Raw genomic sequence first — 18,516 nt, forward strand, 5'->3', positions numbered from 1 at the left:
TAGCACATCGTCAGGTGTGGGTAAGGTTTCCTTCTCATAGTATGTGAGTTGATCAATAGTAATGATCTTTCCATCGTGGGGGAACATCATTATTGTAAACATCGATGAGGCGAATGTGAGCATGTCATACATGTAGCTTCGGCCTAGTAGGATGTTATAATCCAACTAGGCGTCTAGTACTTCGATGTCTAGTAAAATAGGTTTTTCAGCCAACTTAACTTGCATGTTAGGGTATAGACCAACAGTAGCAGAAGGGCGCCCATTGTATGCTCTAAGCATAATGTTAGAAGGCTTGAGTTCGGGGGATCCCAGTTTCTGCCAAATGGATTTGGACATGATACATGTGGAGGCGTCTTCATCAAAATTACAACGATGAATGTTAATGTTTTGGACTGAGATTGGAATTTGGAAAGCAACGATTGATGGTAGGCGTAGAGTCGCTTTATATAAGTCGAAGAACATTAGGAAATAATTGGATGTGTCGATTGCGCCTAGAGTGGAAAGAAAGGCTTTATGTTGGTTTGGGAATGCTTACAGGACTTCTAATGCTTACATGGCTAATGGTGATTGTGTTGAGTCATCGACTATGCTGTAGCGATGAGCAACTTTCGAGTTGTGTCCTATGCATTGTAAAGGTCATTTGACCATGTTGAGCATAGATTCTATGGAAAGTCAAGGAATGGTCGTCGAAATTGTAGGTATTGTTGTGGTTGAGGTGGATGGATTGGGCTTTGGGGTAGATTCATAACTTTGATTCCATGTTTGTAGGAGGATATCCTCTCTTGTCATGAAAATATCATGACTAGGATTTTTATGGAGTTCCCTCTAGATGGATGAGAGTGGGGTGTTTTTTGCTGAGTGTTAACCACTCCTTGATGAGGGAAGGGGTATTGAATTACTGCAATTTGTTGACCTTATTACCCCCTACTGTCTTGTATCCTTCTTAATTCAGGAAGTTCAGGACAATGGTGGGTATAATGACTGTATTCCCCACATATAATAGATGAATGATTAGTCTGTAGACTTGTGTTCTTGCCTTTTTTTAGTGGGTTATTGTTTGTTGATCCCTGTTTTTGATTTCGATTAGGGTTTCCCCTTATTGGTTCCTGTGGGGGTTGCCACTGGTTGCTGCCCCCTGGTCGGGTTCTTCCTTTGGCTTATTTTTTAGTTTACTCTTAGCAATATTTCAGGGGTTAGATGGATTCAACTGTTCCTATGAATGTTGTTGTGAAGCGAGATGTGGTCGCACTATATTCACCCTTGCATTATTCTACATTGGTGGGTTATTTTTCTATTGTGCGGGGAAATGAGAATATTGGTTTCCTTGTCCCTAGTTAATGTATGGACTCTGGGAAGAGGAAATTACATTCGTATTCTGAGAGGATTATTGGTTTCACTGTGGGGGATGGTATGAGACTCCGTTAGGGGGATGATATTGGTTAACTCTGCTGACCGTATTCTGCATAGGTGGGGGTTAACTAGGGTAATATCCTATATGTTGCAATGGTGGTGCGTTTTGTGTAGCATTGAATGATTGGCCATTAAACGAATATCCAATGTACTGGTAGTTGTTGTTGAGTGGGTTTTGGGTGATGGACCCATTCAATCCATCATCAACATTAGATGTGCTTGGGATCTCTTCATAAGTTTGTAGGTGCGGGGCATTTGGAAGCACATGATAGAGGTACCTAAATAAGGTGTAAATAAGCTCCAACTTTTGAGATTTACTAATGGCTTCTTGTTGGCTTGAGGGGGTTAGACCTAGGTTTAGAGTTAGCTATGCTAACCAATAAACCCTTTATCACAGACCCTTTCGGAAATGATCTACTTGCACAGACCGTAGTCTCACCTGAGGTGATATTGGGGGATGCTGGAACCAAGTTTCTACTTCCAGAAGGATTATGGAGTGTAGATATTGACTTAGTCTGAATCACCTACAAATCTATTACTGCACTACGCGATGTTAGTTAATATTATACTGAATCTGATATATTCATACAAAAATGCTACTTCGCAGATCTAAAACTCTATCTACTGTGCATAAATCAATGGACCTTAATTGTAGTTAACTATAAAAAAATTCATATATTAATACTGATCTTATCTTTTACCGCGTAGCACAAAAGTGAACAATAATTTCATAAAGTAAAGTATGTACATAGGTCTATCTTCAAAATCTTCTTTATTATCTTCATATGTTCACAATTACAATCCTTCTTATCCTATGCACACAACTGCAAACTTACCAAGGTCTCCATGCACACAGTTGTAGGAGCCTTCCCATTCACTCTAACACATAAATATATGACAATTAAAAACTCAAAACATCAAAACATATCCATCATCCATCTATCAATGACCTTTCACTTACTAAGACAACCCTTTATATGTCTTTTTTTTCTTACAATACCATGGTCCGCAAACCATGGGCGGAGCTCAAAACATACAAATTGATCCCATTATTCTACAAAATAAGGGGATTTGACCCACCATGAAGCCCTTATGACTCCTAAAACAACACGAAGCATTCTTTGCTCCTCTAAAGGTGGGATATTTAAAAAAATTTGACAAAAAATTGACCTAGGGGGTCCCTACCGAATAGGCCCCCAACAAAAAGAGGTGACTCGTCCAGAGTCACTTAGCTGGTATGTCCTGAATCATCACTTTGAGACCGTTGTATGAATCCTTCAAAGGTTGAATTGTCTCTACACACTGCATGGCTTCCTAAATTACTTCCTCTACCAGCTTCTATGCCATCGGCCTTGTTTTTCCCAGACTGATGGTTCTTTATGTCTGCCTTATGATCTTTAGGTTTCTCTACACTGTCTGTGAGAGCTGAATGGATTCATTGGCCTGTGGTTGCATTCATTTTGAAATGATTTGCTCCTTTCACCGTTGCTCATCGATCTGTCCTTGCAAAAACTTTCCCTCCTGGAGACGGGAAAACCATTGCGCAGGTGCTAGGGTTCATGATGTCACTTTGATTTCATCAAATTGTTGCTTCTTGTCATGGACCTATGCCTCGATCTTCTGTACATGTGGGTCCTCCTATAGCAAGGCCCATATATCCATAGTGTCTTTAAAATTTGGCTACAGTCCTTGACAATAGTAGCTATATTCTCCATAGAAGCCTTGATATCCTCTTTGTGCTGCTCGTGAACCTCTAGTTTAGTTTTCGGTTGTAGCCTCATCTGCAACTCCATGATCTACGTTTCCAGCTCGAATTTTACTTTGTTGACTCTTGCCTTTGATTCTTTCACTGTTTCCACAAGCTTCTGAAGCTTCTCTTTGGGTGCTGCCTCTGTCTGGATTTGGAGCTTTGGTAGCTGACTACAAGCTTTGGTGATGGAATCTTCTAGCTGCTACCTGTGTGCAACTCCCTCATCATGATCTTTGATGGCTTGATCCTTTTACTTGAACATATGCTGATTTTCATTTTTAACTTCTTTAATTACCAATAGACCGTGCTGCTTCCACACCTTTAGTTCATCAGTGACTCCCTGATGTAACTCGTGCAATGTCTGAACGGGGAACACCGCAAGATTGATACTCATATGTTTCCAGTGTTGCACACATTCCTGATCTTCGATAGTCTCAAATTGTAGAGTTCCGCCTGATTGTGGTACAACCCAGAGCTTGAATGTGATTATTATATGTAGACTTCCTGCAGTTGTTCTTTATGGTGCCGCGATCACTTGATCCATGCTCGCCTGAGCCATGCTCACTTGAACTATGCTCACTTGAATCTACAGCTCCTTGAGGTCCTGTTGGAACTTTGTCAAAACTACTTTATATTGGTCTTCAATGGCCCCCAATATATCCTCCATCAGAACTTAGATTGTGTCTCTAATCTCGTTGATGTCCCCCTCAGTGAGGACCATTGGTTTTGCACCAACGGATTTGTCTGACTTGTGCTTCATCCATGCGCCTCCAAAACTTGATTGTCACCTTTTAACTATGGATATGGAATCTACCTCCTCAGTGTCAAAAATAGTGTCTTCACCACCCTGATCCCTCCTTTGGTGGCCTGTTCCTCCTGCTTGTCTTCATGCTCTATCTCCGGTGTAGTGTTCTTCTCTAGGTCGATTGTGACTTTCTTAGTCACCTTCCTTTTGCCCTTCTTGGTTGGCTTCCTCTTGGTCCACACACCTAAAATATATTTCGCTATTCGACTAGTGCCTTCTTGTTTTGTCTCTGTTCCTTCCATGGGTGGAGTTAGCCAATCACTTAGCCAGTTTCTCACCACTTGCACGATGTCATCATCAGTGACCAAGAATGGAAACTCGTACCATACCTCCTCTAGGTCCTTCTTGGTGCATATGTGTACAGGGTGAAATTCTACCTTGAATTCTGCAATATATCTGTATTTTTCAAATAAAACTAGTGAAAAATTCAGCTTCTGGCTTATCACGGTGTGAAAATCCATTTCAAACAAGACCCAAAATACTTTGTTCTCTATAACATGGGTCGGCTCCTTGGAAGCCCAAATGAGGCATATCTCACAGCCGTCAGGGTCCATAGTGGGGAACTGTGACTCCTCTCGTATTCTCCATGTTGTCAATGCCATCAAGAGTAATAACCACACATAGTGGAATTACTTGGCCTCTTCTTGTGCCTCCCAATATTCATCCAAAAATTATTGGCACAAATAGCATGCCGAGTTAAACTAGACACCCTTACTGCATTGCGTAACCAATGATATGACTGGTGTAGGTAACTCATCCGCCCGACACTTCCTCATTATTTTCTTGGTAAAAATGTGTGTAGAAAAGTACATAACCTGATCATTAACGGAGCTAATGATAAATCCCAAAGACTTCCTGATCATATCATAATCCTTCTTCATCGTCTTGACCAAATTTTTCTCCTGATATTTTCCAACAAATGCATTGGCGGGGTTTAGTCCTTGGTAGGAAGCGTAATTATTCTTCTAATAAAAATTTCATCAATGGGGATCTTCGTCCCTAGCCACAAAAATCCATCATGCACCAATGCCAATAGTTGGCACACACAGATTGTGCTGATATTACTTTGCCTTAGAAAGTGTGAACGATATAGCATATTAAACAACCCATTTTATTGAATTTTTGCTGCCCACGACATCGGTTTGACCCTTGTTACTCCAAATTCTTCATAGTAAACTAATTTTAGGTACTTGCTGGGCTTGAACTGGGGATACCCTCTTTGATCATTAAGATCCTAGTCCTCCATGTGCAGTTGTGGCACCTTTCCCAACAACTCTCCCTTAATTGAAACCTCATCTAGTAACAGTGGTGTAAAGAATTTGAATTTGATAGCATCTGGGTCCCTGGTAACCTTTGAGGTCGGATTTTGTTATAACATATAGGGTGGAAACCTAGAGATTGGTATTCTACATCGATATCTTCTACTCCACTAGCCACTTCTTCTACATCTGAATCTTGGATCTCCATCGGCTACTTCTTCTTGTCCAACCTCTCCTTAGTTCTCTTCTCCTTAGTGATTTGTCTTTGTGATTTGCTAACTAGAGGCTTCTTCTTCTACATTCTTGCGCCAACAATTTTCTTCTTTGGGGACCTCATCTCGGTGTCATGGGCTAGCGGTGTAGCAGTCATGATGAATCCTAGCCCTCGTCTAAGAAATTCTTGTTCATTCTCCTCCTGACTCATGCAACAAAACACTCAGCTCCCAGTAGCAAAAGTTGTCTTACTCCTATCTATTGGTGCAATCTTAATCTAATGGTTCCTTAAAGACCATCTATAAAGGACTAGGCCTCCCATCCTCCCACATTATCCAAAACTTCATCAGTGAACGGTGTTGGGAATGGGTCATGTACGCATGCGTTATTCAAATTTCTTAAATCGACACAAATCCTTGTCTCCCTTAGTATTTTCTCCTACATTACTATCATGCTCACCCCTTTGGATTCTTCCAAAGGTTTAATTATTCCAGCTACGACCATCTTCTTAAGCTCCTCCTTTAACTTATCTTTGTATTTTAGGTTTATCTTATATGGTCGTTGTTTTATGGGCTTCACATCTAGCTTCAAAGTGATCCACTCTACATCCAGATCACCTACAATGCCTTTATACTTAGTGAACTTCATCAGAAATAACTCCTAGTACTCATGCATTAATTCGGTGACCTGACCTATTGTATCCTCATCCCAGTAATCTCCAATGTGTGTGAATTTGGGCTCCACCTCTGAGTCTATTTTGAATTGCGTCTTCTTAACAGGTTGTGTTATGTCAGATATCTCAACTTCTAGTCCTATAACCGCGTTTTGTCCTTTTGATTTAGGGACATTAATGTTGCTAGGATCTTCCTCGCCCTCTTCCATGGTCATATTATAACATTCTATTACGTGCTGCAACTACGTGTTGTAATCAGGTTGTACCCAATTCATTGGCTCATTTGGTGTTCAAAAAATTCCTGCTTTGATTTCTTGAAGGTCATCAGCGATACATTGAAAACCATCATCAAAGGTAAATGTCAATATAAATATTTCCTGTAGATCGTAATAGTTGGCAGTGCCATGCCGCAACTCCATTTCGAGATACCAATTCATTGGTATCACAACCAAAGTGTGGACAAATACGTGTACCCATTCGAGTTGAGGTTCTTTGCCCATGCCATAGTCCAATGAGACAAATGTTCTCAGGGACCATCCTTACCATTAAACTTCTCTGCGAGCCTTGTGTTTGCATGACCAAACCTAAGCCTCATCAATTGGCAATACTCCTTCCAATCTCCTATATTTTCTTTATGGGTGCCCCACCATCACGCAAGTGTAGATCTCAAATCCATATCCAAGGCCTAGAATCACTATTCTTCCGATACATCCCTTTCAAACTCATCAAGAAATAAGCTGAAATCACCTATCCCATCATAGTAAGGTAAAATATGTACCTTTATTGAGATGTAGGGAAGAGATTTTGTAAGTCTTTTATAGTGCATAGTAGAAATTTTGTGCAATTGGTTTTGCCAGTTCTCAAATTCATGAATAGAGTCCAAGACACACAAACTAGCCTTTTCCCAGCTTATCCTCACATCTATGGTGGGGTTGATCCAATCCTTGTCTCGCACATTTATCTTATAGATATTGTCAATATCTTCATTTCCATATTTGTCGCAGACATGTTTTCTATACCATGCTCCTTCAGAGGGGTCCAAAGGAACAATGACCCTAGTGCCATTCTTCTCGAATACCATACTTCTTCTTTCCAAATTGATTATAGCGTCCATTTAAAAATCCCAATCGATTCCAAGTAAAGATGGATATGGATTTTTGTCGTCTACAATCTCAATGACTTCAAAGTCCACCACCACGCTTACTCCTTCAATGTCCACAACAACGCCATGCAATCGATCCATCGGGATGATTTTCTATTGATTATCCATGCACAATTGAATCAGTGACCATTGTAGCTTTGGTTTCCCCATTCGCTCCCAGGTCTTCTTCGGTAATACATTCACATCCTATCCCAAGTCAAGAATTACTTGATCCATTTCGAATTCACCAATCTACACAGTTAATCGCATCTCTTGGCCAATTATTTTCTTATTTCAGTATACTTTGTTTATTGTGCATTGTTAAGGCTGTGGCTTCTCTATACCAGTGCAGTTATCAATTAGTTCTTGCAATCCTTCCACTTATTTTTGATCCCTTAGCAACTTTATACATGTATGCAAAAAGGAATTCAGAATGGTCAGATTAGGGTTCTCCATCGTAGTAACCACTTCAGGATTATTCTTCCGTGGTACTAGTTTCATCTGCGTCTTCAATGTCGAAGCTCCTGAGTCCATGAAAATATTCTTCACTTCCATGAAGGTTTCTTTGTCCCTTTGCATATTGAACCTGACACACTTTTTTCTAACCTACCTGACCCATGTATCTACCATAGGCCTTTTTCCCTCTATCTTATCTCCTCTTGTAGCTTCACCACTTCATGTCACTATGTTAACACTTGGATCATGTTTTCCTGGTTCAACCCTCATCATTTGCAGGTTCTATGTAGGCTGTTGATTCTTATTTTCTTGCATTTTAGCCATCAAAATAGGGCAATCCTCTATTACATCGTTGAACTGTCTACAATACTTACAGGAAGGGGTAGTGGGGTTCTGACAATCCTGTGAAAAATGTCTATCTTTTCCATAGTTATAACATATAATCTGACCCCGACCCGTCCAGTAGCCCCTCCTTGACCACGTCCTCAACCCTAAAATCCTCCATGGGTTGTAGGTGAACCATGATCTTCCTCTATGCGACCTTCAACTTGCATTCGGCACACCACAATTTTCTCTGTCATAAAATCATAGTTGCGACAATTTCTTTTGTCATGTCCTACTAACCGACAGAAGTTACAAAAAAACTTCTTTGGTGAATGCACATACTTATGTAACAAATCACAACGGTTAGTAGGGTGGTGGCCTACAATTCAAAAAATACTATAGCAGACACTCAATCCAGCACTTGGTCCAGCACTAGGTTCTGGCTTCAGAGGATTAGGACCTCCAGCAGCAAAATAATCATGATAGATAAGACATTGGTCCTTATAGTAAACTTCCGCTTTACACTTTATGCACCGAATTCTGAGCGTATATTAGGCTGAACTTCCTTTCCCTTCTTTAAATATTGTATATCCATATGTATGCTCACTAACTAGGTCTATATCTGTTGAACTCCTACTTGAGTATCTTGTACAGGTGATGGTTCTAGCTTCATCGCAATTTCTAATGCCTCAGCCTTCGATGCGACCTTTTGCTGCGATAGTGGTAATCTGAGATGCGGTAATATTTCAACTATATACCACTCTTTGTACTACTCATCAAAGATTTGAAAGTTGACTTGTCACAACAAAAATTTTAATCTTTGATCTAATTCCTCGGCAGTCTTGTTGACTGCTTGCTTAATCTCTTTTATCTCTATAATGCACTGTAACTATGACTTTGGTTTCTTGAACTCTGTGTCCAGTGCTTTCTTTGTCTCAAATAATGAAGCGAATTGGTTTGTTGTACTATACTTAATATACCATGATAGCGATCTATCCTACGACATTGTGACAAGCCTTTCTTTCTTCATATCTTCATTATTGATATTTTGCGCTTTCCATACAGCTTCTACAACAAACCAAAATTGCTCGGAATCCTCTGATCCCCAACCCTTAAAAACAAATATCTTTACTACGTTAGCCATATTAAATGGGGGAGGTGGAGGTGGAGTGGTCGGATGGGGAATCCCAGAAGTTCCTTGATTATCTGACTACGACACACCTCTAGGCGTGCTAGGGTTTCTCCTTTCTTCTTCCCTTTATGATTCACCAAATAACATATTGTAAATAGCTTCAGCGAAATTATCGTTGGCTATATTGAATCTCTTTCTGCTCAACATAGATCCAGTCTTGCTTCCTTTAAACATCAATATTCTTGCATGCGTAGTACGCCCTTCTCACATAATAGCATCTTAATCTATAGCTTTAAGGAATTCAAATACTTACCTCGTGGACCCTTGAAAAACTGGTGCTCAGCTTCACTATGGGATACCATTGTGTGAATCACGAATTTAGTAATAAAGCCTTTGAGAACACTATCAGTCCAGTAATCAACAACTCTTGTGATCTTATTTTCAGTCTCCTTGAGTCGCTTAATTAGCTCTGGGATCCATGCAGTAGGCTCGTCGTGCTTCCAACAGGTCTTACTTTCAACTAGTTTTTAAAGGCACTCGTGCAGCTCATTAGCAAACAATGTGAAAAATATCTTGTGTTGATTTGTAAAGATATACCTCTGCAACCACCTTTTGTTAACAGGCATAGGTTTCTATTCTCTTGTGCTACAAATTTGTGCACCTTTAGATTGACCCAATCTTGAATCTCTTTTCTGGTCGGATGCCACATCACATATCCCTAAGATAGATCTCGGTCCCAACAACAGAACCATTTGTTGGCATGCGGGGCTTAGACCTAGGTTCAGAGTTAGCCGCGCTAACCAAAAAACCCCTTATTGCCAACCCTTTTGGTAACGATCTACTCACGCAGACCGGAGTCTCACCCGAGGCGATATTGAGGGATGTTGGAACTAGGCTTCCACATCCAAAAGGATTATGGAGTGTGGATCTTGACTTAGTCTGAATCACCTACATAGCTATTACTACACTACACGATCTTACTTAATATTATACTGAATTTGATCTATTCATACAAAAATACTACTTCGCAGATCTAAAACTCTATCTACTATGCATAAATCAATAGACCTTAACTGTAGTTAATTGTAACAATATTCATATATTAATTCTGATACAATCTTTTAGTGAACAACACAAAATTAAATCGTAATTTCATAAATTAAAGTAAGTACATAGGTCTATCTTCAAAATCTCCTTTATTATCTTTAAATCTTCACAATTATAATCCTTCTTATCCTACGCATAAAATTGCAGGGCACTGCGGGCACAACTGCAGACTTGCTAAGGTCTTCGATCACACACCTGTAGGAGCCTTCCCCTTCTCTCTAACATAGAAATACATGACAATTACAAACTCAAAACATCAAAACATATCCATCATCCATTGATCAATCACCTTTCACTTACTAAGACAACCCTTTATATATCTTTTTTTTCTTACAATACCATGGTCGCAAACCATGGGCGAAGCTAAAAACATACAAATTGATCCCATCCTTTTAGAAAATAAGGGGATTTGACCCTCCCTAAAGCCCTTATGATTCCTAAAACACTACACGAAGTGTGGTCCACTCCTCAAAATGCTGGCTCTTTACAAAACTTTGACAAAACTTTGACCTAGGGGGACCCTACCCAACACTTCTTCCTCGGTCTGCAGGGATGAATTTTCCATGTCTTCGGAGATTTTAGATGTGGGGGATCTCAAGAATAAGTCCAAGAGGAATTTATCTTCAAACTGGGTTTTATGTAGGCTATGATGTTTCCACCATTCATGTATATGATCCGAGCGTTGGGTAGTGGGTGTTTGTTTGAAGTGGGTGAGGAGTTTCATACTTGAACCATAGAAGATTGGGAGTGGAAGAAGATGAGTAAAGTTGTAGCTAGTGAACTAAAGTTTCTGTGTGACCTAGAATGCTATTCAATGTACCATTTCACTGCAGGTTCAGTTAGGCTGAATTGAAATAGTCGTAATATAATAGTATCATCATGATACTATTAGACGAACACCATAGGTGAAAATTCATGACAAGGTTTCCTGGGTCTTCACCCTCTTTTCCTTTGAACTTTGGAATATCCGAAGGGAGTTTGGTGGGAATAGTTGGCCAATTCTAGCCATGGGAGATTGGGTCATTAGTTAGCTTGCTTAAATATGGTAGGTTTAACGAAGCTAAAAATGGGACCTGCAAGTTACGTGCCATCGTAAAACGATTTTGGACAACTATATGCAAAGGGGTCCTCACAAGAATTACCTTGATGGGTGTCATGGGGATTGTCTAGAGGAGAGGTGTGTGGACTCCCAAAGGGGGTAGCATGTGGGGACCCTTGTAGATTGGTTAAGGGAATTCTTTTCTGGGGAAGGTTTCCAAGCAAAGATGCACCAATAAAGGAAGATCCAGTAATGGTGGCTGTGTCATGTTCTCTATGCCTAAATGGTAGAAATAATGACAAACCTCTCAGTAATAGAGTGTTTTGGAGAATTCAACATGTACAGATAAAAAATAATTCCCTAGATAAGTAGCTGCATCTAGAACAATAGTTTAAAGTGTTTTAGACTTTTCCTATAAGCAATAGATAAGATGAGAAGATAAAAGGCCTACCTGTAGTTCTGCTTTCCTCTCGTCTCCCTTGTATCGATTTTGTTGCTCCTTCCCATACTTAATCCACTTGAGAAGTACCCCGCAAACACAACAAAAGAAAAAAAACTAATCAAAGCATACGATCTATTGAATATAAGTGAAAGGAATTAGATACAATTCACACACTAAGCATTATGAAACAATACAAACATATGGGAAAAAAGGTTCAAACACTTTATTAGATAGAAGAAGGAAATACAACCATTGGTGTCTGATTCAAAGCCATTCCTCCAGCTTGGATCCCATCCACATCACATCAAAATAATGAAAAACTTGTAGCATTACAATACTTGCTTCAAATCCAAATCTCATAGCAACATTATCTCCTTGCAATTCAACATAATCCAACCCCTAATCACTTAGATGAGTGGTCAATTTATAGGAAGATGAAGGAGGTTTTGTCATTAATGGTGGCATTGAATGGCCTTCCATACTTAGAATTAGTTCCAGGGAGGAAGGGATGAGAGGATAGGATGAACCTTAACTCATTCCTCATCCATTTTCGAGCTCATAGGAGTTGACAAGTGAGGGAACCTTCTAGATGACTCCAAAAGATAAGAATATTCCCCAAACCCTATGTGAATTTTGCTCATTCTCGCCCAACACAGGTGAAAGGAAGCCTAAGTGCTCTACAGAGCACCCTCGTAGTGGACTTAACTACTCTGCAATGCACCTTCATAAGGGCTTGCTCGCGCTGGTCCCTCTAGAGGCTATTTCTGGATGTTTTCAAGTCATGACACTGTCTGGGAAGGAAGCATTAAAGGGGTGACTTGTTTAGGGCATGAAGCAATTGAAATTAGGGTTTTATGAGCCCTAAAACACTGATCTAGATGTTGGTATTTGATGTGCCCAAATGGATCTGTAATAGTTTCCCCCTAAAGCATGAAGTCGGAAAAATTCCAATGTCGAATGAAATTCTTTACAATGTGATGAGGAGGTATAAAAGTGGAAGGTGACGTGCATCAATTACAATACATACATCATGATATTTGATTTTACATGAATTGCTGAGGGAAGGCATACCCATGCTAAGCTTATAAACTTTCATTACATGTACATAAATAGTCATCTACAGATATAGAGCCATGATCGGAATGACCATCAATGTAAAGCCATTGTACATATGATTTAGTACCCCTAAAATCGCAGCCCGGATGGATGAAACTAGATCTGGGGTCTTCAATCTCATTCAACTATTCGCTCAAGTACGAGCCTAACCATGTGAATATGTGATCTAAAGTCGAACATGGGAAGACACCATCTGATTACCAGCCAATGATGTAAGCTGTTAACATATGTGGGAGAAATCACTGATAATGATAATGATCCTCAAGGTACTGTAGTACATTTTTCATGGTGTGAATGGATGATTTGATGTCGAACACCATACAAATTCTTTCGGTTGAAGGCCATTGATGTATGCCTATTTCCGGAAGCGAGAAACCTGCCATTGATGCATGCAAGCCTCAAGGTACTGAATGAGTGTTTCTAGGTCAACTTCTTGGATAATGTGCTGATGTCAACAAGAAGCAACTCATCGCAGGAGAGCCTTGATGTATCCCACATCAATGACACAAAATGAGTGTAGTGATTTTAGAGATAGAATTTGTTTGACGGCACAAGGTTTAGGAATGGCGGTCATGGAAATGAAGGTTTATGGTATTGCAAAAGATGAATTTTTGACTGAATGACTTCTCTTGAACATGTCGGCGACATAAAGTGAATTCGTAGCATTGACCCAAAACAAAGTGATGGATGGTATGATAGACCAACAGTGTGATAACCATCAATCTAATAACCCAACCCAAATAGTCACGGTGATGGAGTGAAAGTGTCATGTTCAAGAGCGACCTGCTACCATAAAGTGGTTTTCCCATTTTCCCATTTTCCCCAGTCATTGCTGACCAATACCTCTTTATTTTTATCAAGCTTGAGGAGGATAACATATGCTTGTTGTATAATTTCACCCTTTAGGTGAATCCATCGCTATTTGATGTTTTAACAAGTCTAGCAAAGGTGACACTCGATCTTTGTCTAGATGGAAAAGTTTGTCGCTATTTGATGTTTTTAACGAGTTTAATGACAAAGATAACTCGGTCCTTTTCATGTTTAGAGAGTTTGAAAAGGGACAAAAAGAAAACTCCACAAGTTATTTTTCGTAAATTAATCTCTCAAGCCTGAAAAAGCATAAAATAATACAAGAGAGATATCATTTCCATTCTGTTAATGAGCTGGAAAGGACAAGCGCTCAACAATCTTTTCATGTTTAGAGAGTCTGAAAAGAGCTTAAAGAGGACTACATTTTGAGGAATGAGTGGTGTCTAGGATAGAAACTAGTCTCGGTGATGTTGGAACTTCTTAAAACTTGTTGATTTATGTGAAGAGGCTGGCTAAAAAGACCACTCATTGCAACTGTTGCTCAGAAAGGGTAAAACAACCAAGTGAAAGCGTATGGTCAGCCAAAGGGATGCTGGCGATGGGATGAAAACAACCAAGGCTCATCTGATAAAAGAGGCTGATAGCATGGCAATCACGAGGGTTAAAAATGAAAATGGGTTCATTTTTACACAAGCTTGAACCATAGGGAACTATGCTTGGATTCAGTTTCATTTTTACATAAGCTTAAAACAAAAAACTATGCTTGAGATTGGTTTACATGCCCCTAGATGAAAGGGAGAGTCTCCTGTAACCAGATGGAAATTGCTGTGATGAAGTAGGATGGTTATCCAACACCTTTTTAGCTTCGTCCAGATAGGGAAAAAGGTGAATGGGGTGATTCCCTTCACATAATCTACAAGGAAACTTAACTTTACGACGAGGTGCATGCCCCCCAAGCTTCATTACATTCACTTAAGTAGACTAATCGTGGCTATTAGGTGGATGGAATGAAGGTTCTTTTACGATATCAAGTGAAAGACTCAACTGGGATTTTACAAGATCTAATCAAAGACTCGACTTGGAAATTTTCTCTAGGGGACCTTGTTTCATTTTTTAATGAGCTTGACACAAGACAAGGAACTCTGCTCAGATTCCTTGTTTCATTTTTTAACGAGGTTGACACAAGACAAGGAACTATCCTCCTACTCCTTGTTTCATTTTTTAATGAGGTTGACACAAGACCAGGAACTATCCTCATGGACCTGTTTCATTTTTTAATGAGGTTGACACAAGACAAGGAACTATCCTCATATCCTTGGTTTCATTTTTTAACTAGGTTGACACAAGACAAGGAACTATCCTCATATCCTTGGTTTCATTTTTTAACGAGGTTGACACAAGACAAATAACTATCCTCATGGGTTGATCACAAGTCATAAGAGGTCATGAAGGAGAGATCTGGTTCCAATGCTTCCAGTAAATAATGTACAACATCACTGAATTGATCGTCAGTTGATGTAGGTATGGAACGGGTTGCCACATAGTTAACCTGTGGCGAGGATGATACCATTGGTACAAAAGGACCACTTAGGGAAGATGGTTGTCTGGAAGCCATATTTGGACCAAGAAATGAAATATGGTCAACAGAGACAATTCTGCCTTCATGTGGGAAACACATCACTCAAAAGAGTGTTGAAACAATAGCTCCCATGTCATAAACATAGTCGTGCCCTAGAAGTAAATTTTAACCTAAAGGGCATGGGACTACCACCACATTCAGATAAACGATTTTTCCACCCAAAGGAATAGGAAACTGAGGGACAATCCCTAATGGTTGACTAGTTCCTCTGTTAAAAGCCAAAAGATTCTGGGTAACTTGCACAAGTGGCAACAAACCAAGTGCTTGCCAAGCAGTAGAGGAAAGGATACTCACTGATGCACCTTAATATATAATAGTGCTAGTTAAAATCATATTACAAACTTGTACTATGATATGGAAATGCACATAAGAAGGAAGACGAAATCCTGCCAGTCGATTCCAATCAAAGGAAGTGTCGAGACTACTTGGAGAGGGTACCGTAGAAACAAGAGAATTAACCCCTTGAGTTATGAGAGTGAGAGGATTTTCCTCCTGTCTTGAAGGAACAGGAGGAATGCCCCCAAGCTCATTGGAATCTAAAGAAACAAAAAGAACTTGAGTGGTATCATATTCAATCTCTTTGGGAAAGGTACAATTAACTGTAGGTGAAATCGGGTCAACTGTTTCCTCGACCTGTTAATTTGGGTATGGTATAGACTCATTGGATTCACTTTCAGAGAGAGTGGGTTTGACCGACGGGTATTTTGGCCAGTCAATTCATCAACTAGAGAAGGATTAAGGGATAGTCTCCTGTAACCAGATGGAAGTCGCTGCGGAGAAGCAGGACAGTTATCCAACACTTTTTTGGCTTCATCCAGATAGGGAAAAGGTGAATAGGGTGATTCCCTTCACATAACCTACAGGGAAACTTAACTTTACTCTTCTTTCCATGAACTTTACTATCACTAGTTGATGGTGTTCACTAGCATGATCTCCAGAAGTTGATGACATAGGATGATGTGAATAGGAAGACCATTCTTGTAAGATTTGAGGAATATTAGGACAATTTTGAAGAAGATGGTCTCCCATACAAAGTTTGCATGGATATCAAACTTTGTGAGGCTTGACATATGGTTTCTCATCTGATGTTGTATTCAAAGCAATGGTTGCTTGGTTGCCCCTTTGTTGAATTTTCTTGTTCTTCATCTTCTTCCCTTTCTCCTTCTTCTTAGCCACCTGGTTACTAGTTCCAATACCTTCACCAGGCGAAGAGGAAGAAGGGGAGGAAGAAACAATCGAGGAAGAAGGAAAAGGGTCAACTTCAGGATCAACTGGAGGTTGATTTTTTCTAGTTGGAGGAGTACTTGATTGTGGAGAAATCACGACATTTCGAACCAAGGAGGTTGAAAACAACCATACTGGCAAGCCAATGGTAAATCTCGGAAGGGACAATGTGTCCATATAAGGAGTGCCAATATTTCCGAAAGGAGGAAAAGGACTAGGATTCCAATCAAAAGGAATTCCTTGATTGGTGGACTCTGGATTTGTCGCCATATGTTCCAACCTAAGATAAACTAAGGAGCGAGTGTCGAGGATGTTATGCACGGTTAATTAATTTTATTTTAATCAAAGTAACATAACAAAACAAAAGAGGGATAATCTAGGCAAAAGGTTTACCAAGCAACTGTGAACTGCATAATACCTCCTGGTGAACCAAGAAGTACGGGCAGGCAATCAACCTGAATGCTGTGTTCGATGTATCACAGTGTACAAGGTGGCTGACTCGGTTACCTAAGGATGGATAGCAACCTAGTGTTGTCCTCCCATATATACCCAAAGGTACGTGGCGGCCCAGTCCGTATAAGTGTTGTCTAATGCAAAACCGCACAGTGAGAGCATTCCCATATACTTTACGTACTGTAACACTGCCCTATACACGTGAAGGTACATGGAAAAGCTACAATATACTCACATACATGGAATGGGGCATCACACTCGGGATGTACTGCAGACAAGTTAGCAACAACTACTTTGATATACGACTTTGGAACACGTCTCTAGCCTAGACCTCTAAATGTTTTTCGTTAGGTTACAATGCTCCATTAGGTAAATTCAGATAAATTTTAAGTTGATCTTCTTTAGAATTTTCCTTTCAAGGTTCACCATGTGATGTATGTTTTCAATTCCTAAAAGGAAAACTAATATGATAAGCATTATTTCCATTCAATTTAACAATGAAAATCCTTAGTTAGTAGGGATAAAGCAATCAGATCTTTGACAAAGAGAAATGAGCACATCTAGGGCAATTTCCCTAGCTATTCCTTTCAAGCATTCACAAACTACAATATGAATGATGCAAGTTTTCCTTTTCAAATCCTTTAATGTTATGATGAACAAAAAGGAAATATGCACATATAATCAGTCAATCTTTAACAAGAATGAATACATTTATGGCTGTTCTGTTTCGAAGGAAAAGAAGACTTTAGGACACTTTCTTTCAAACGAAGATTAATCAACTATATTCTAAATTTGACTATAGACCAATAATGAAAAAGAAAACGTCAAAGAAACATTAATCAATCAAATCAAAGTAGGGCTAGCAAGGAGATAGAATCTTGTTCTTTGAGACATGACATTCATTGATTAATCAGCAAGCAATCAAAGAAAGGAAATTTGGTAAAAATACTCAATCCAAAGGTGAGAATTGTCCCTAAGGTTGATCAGCATAGGTCAAAGAGGGCCTAACCGCACTGCAGAGCACTGTCTCTCACTCAAGGGTGCTCTATAGAGCACTTTCCCCTAACCAAGCCTGCACTGATTTCTGAGAGGCCACTCAAGAGTCATCTAACCTCAATTTTTGACCAAAATTCAATGCAAAAGAGCTGAAATACAGTAAATGAACACATGTAGGGTCTACAAGAATGTCTTAGAAGGCAAATAAGCTACTAGGAAAGGTGATAGTTCCCTAGTGGAGTCTGTTGGATACCTATAATAATAGGTTTCATATTTCATGATTGATTATTGAAAATCCAAATATGCTCTGCTTTGTTACTACAAAGATTCCATATTTCCAGGAAATCAGAGGTGTGTGAAATACTTCAAATATTGAGGACCTTATTACAAAATTTTGGATGATTCAACAGTCTAATCTGGATCATGCCATGTTTCAATTTTGAGTTGTAGAATAGAGAAAGAAGTCTGTCCAAACAGCTTAATCTTGGCGGATAAGTAGTTCAGATAGAGAAACAAAGGTTCCCAAA

This window comes from Pinus tabuliformis, chromosome Q, assembly GCF_031772625.1.
Source record: "Pinus tabuliformis cultivar Carrire ecotype Pingquan chromosome Q, CPIR1, whole genome shotgun sequence".
Classification (NCBI taxonomy): domain Eukaryota; kingdom Viridiplantae; phylum Streptophyta; class Pinopsida; order Pinales; family Pinaceae; genus Pinus; species Pinus tabuliformis.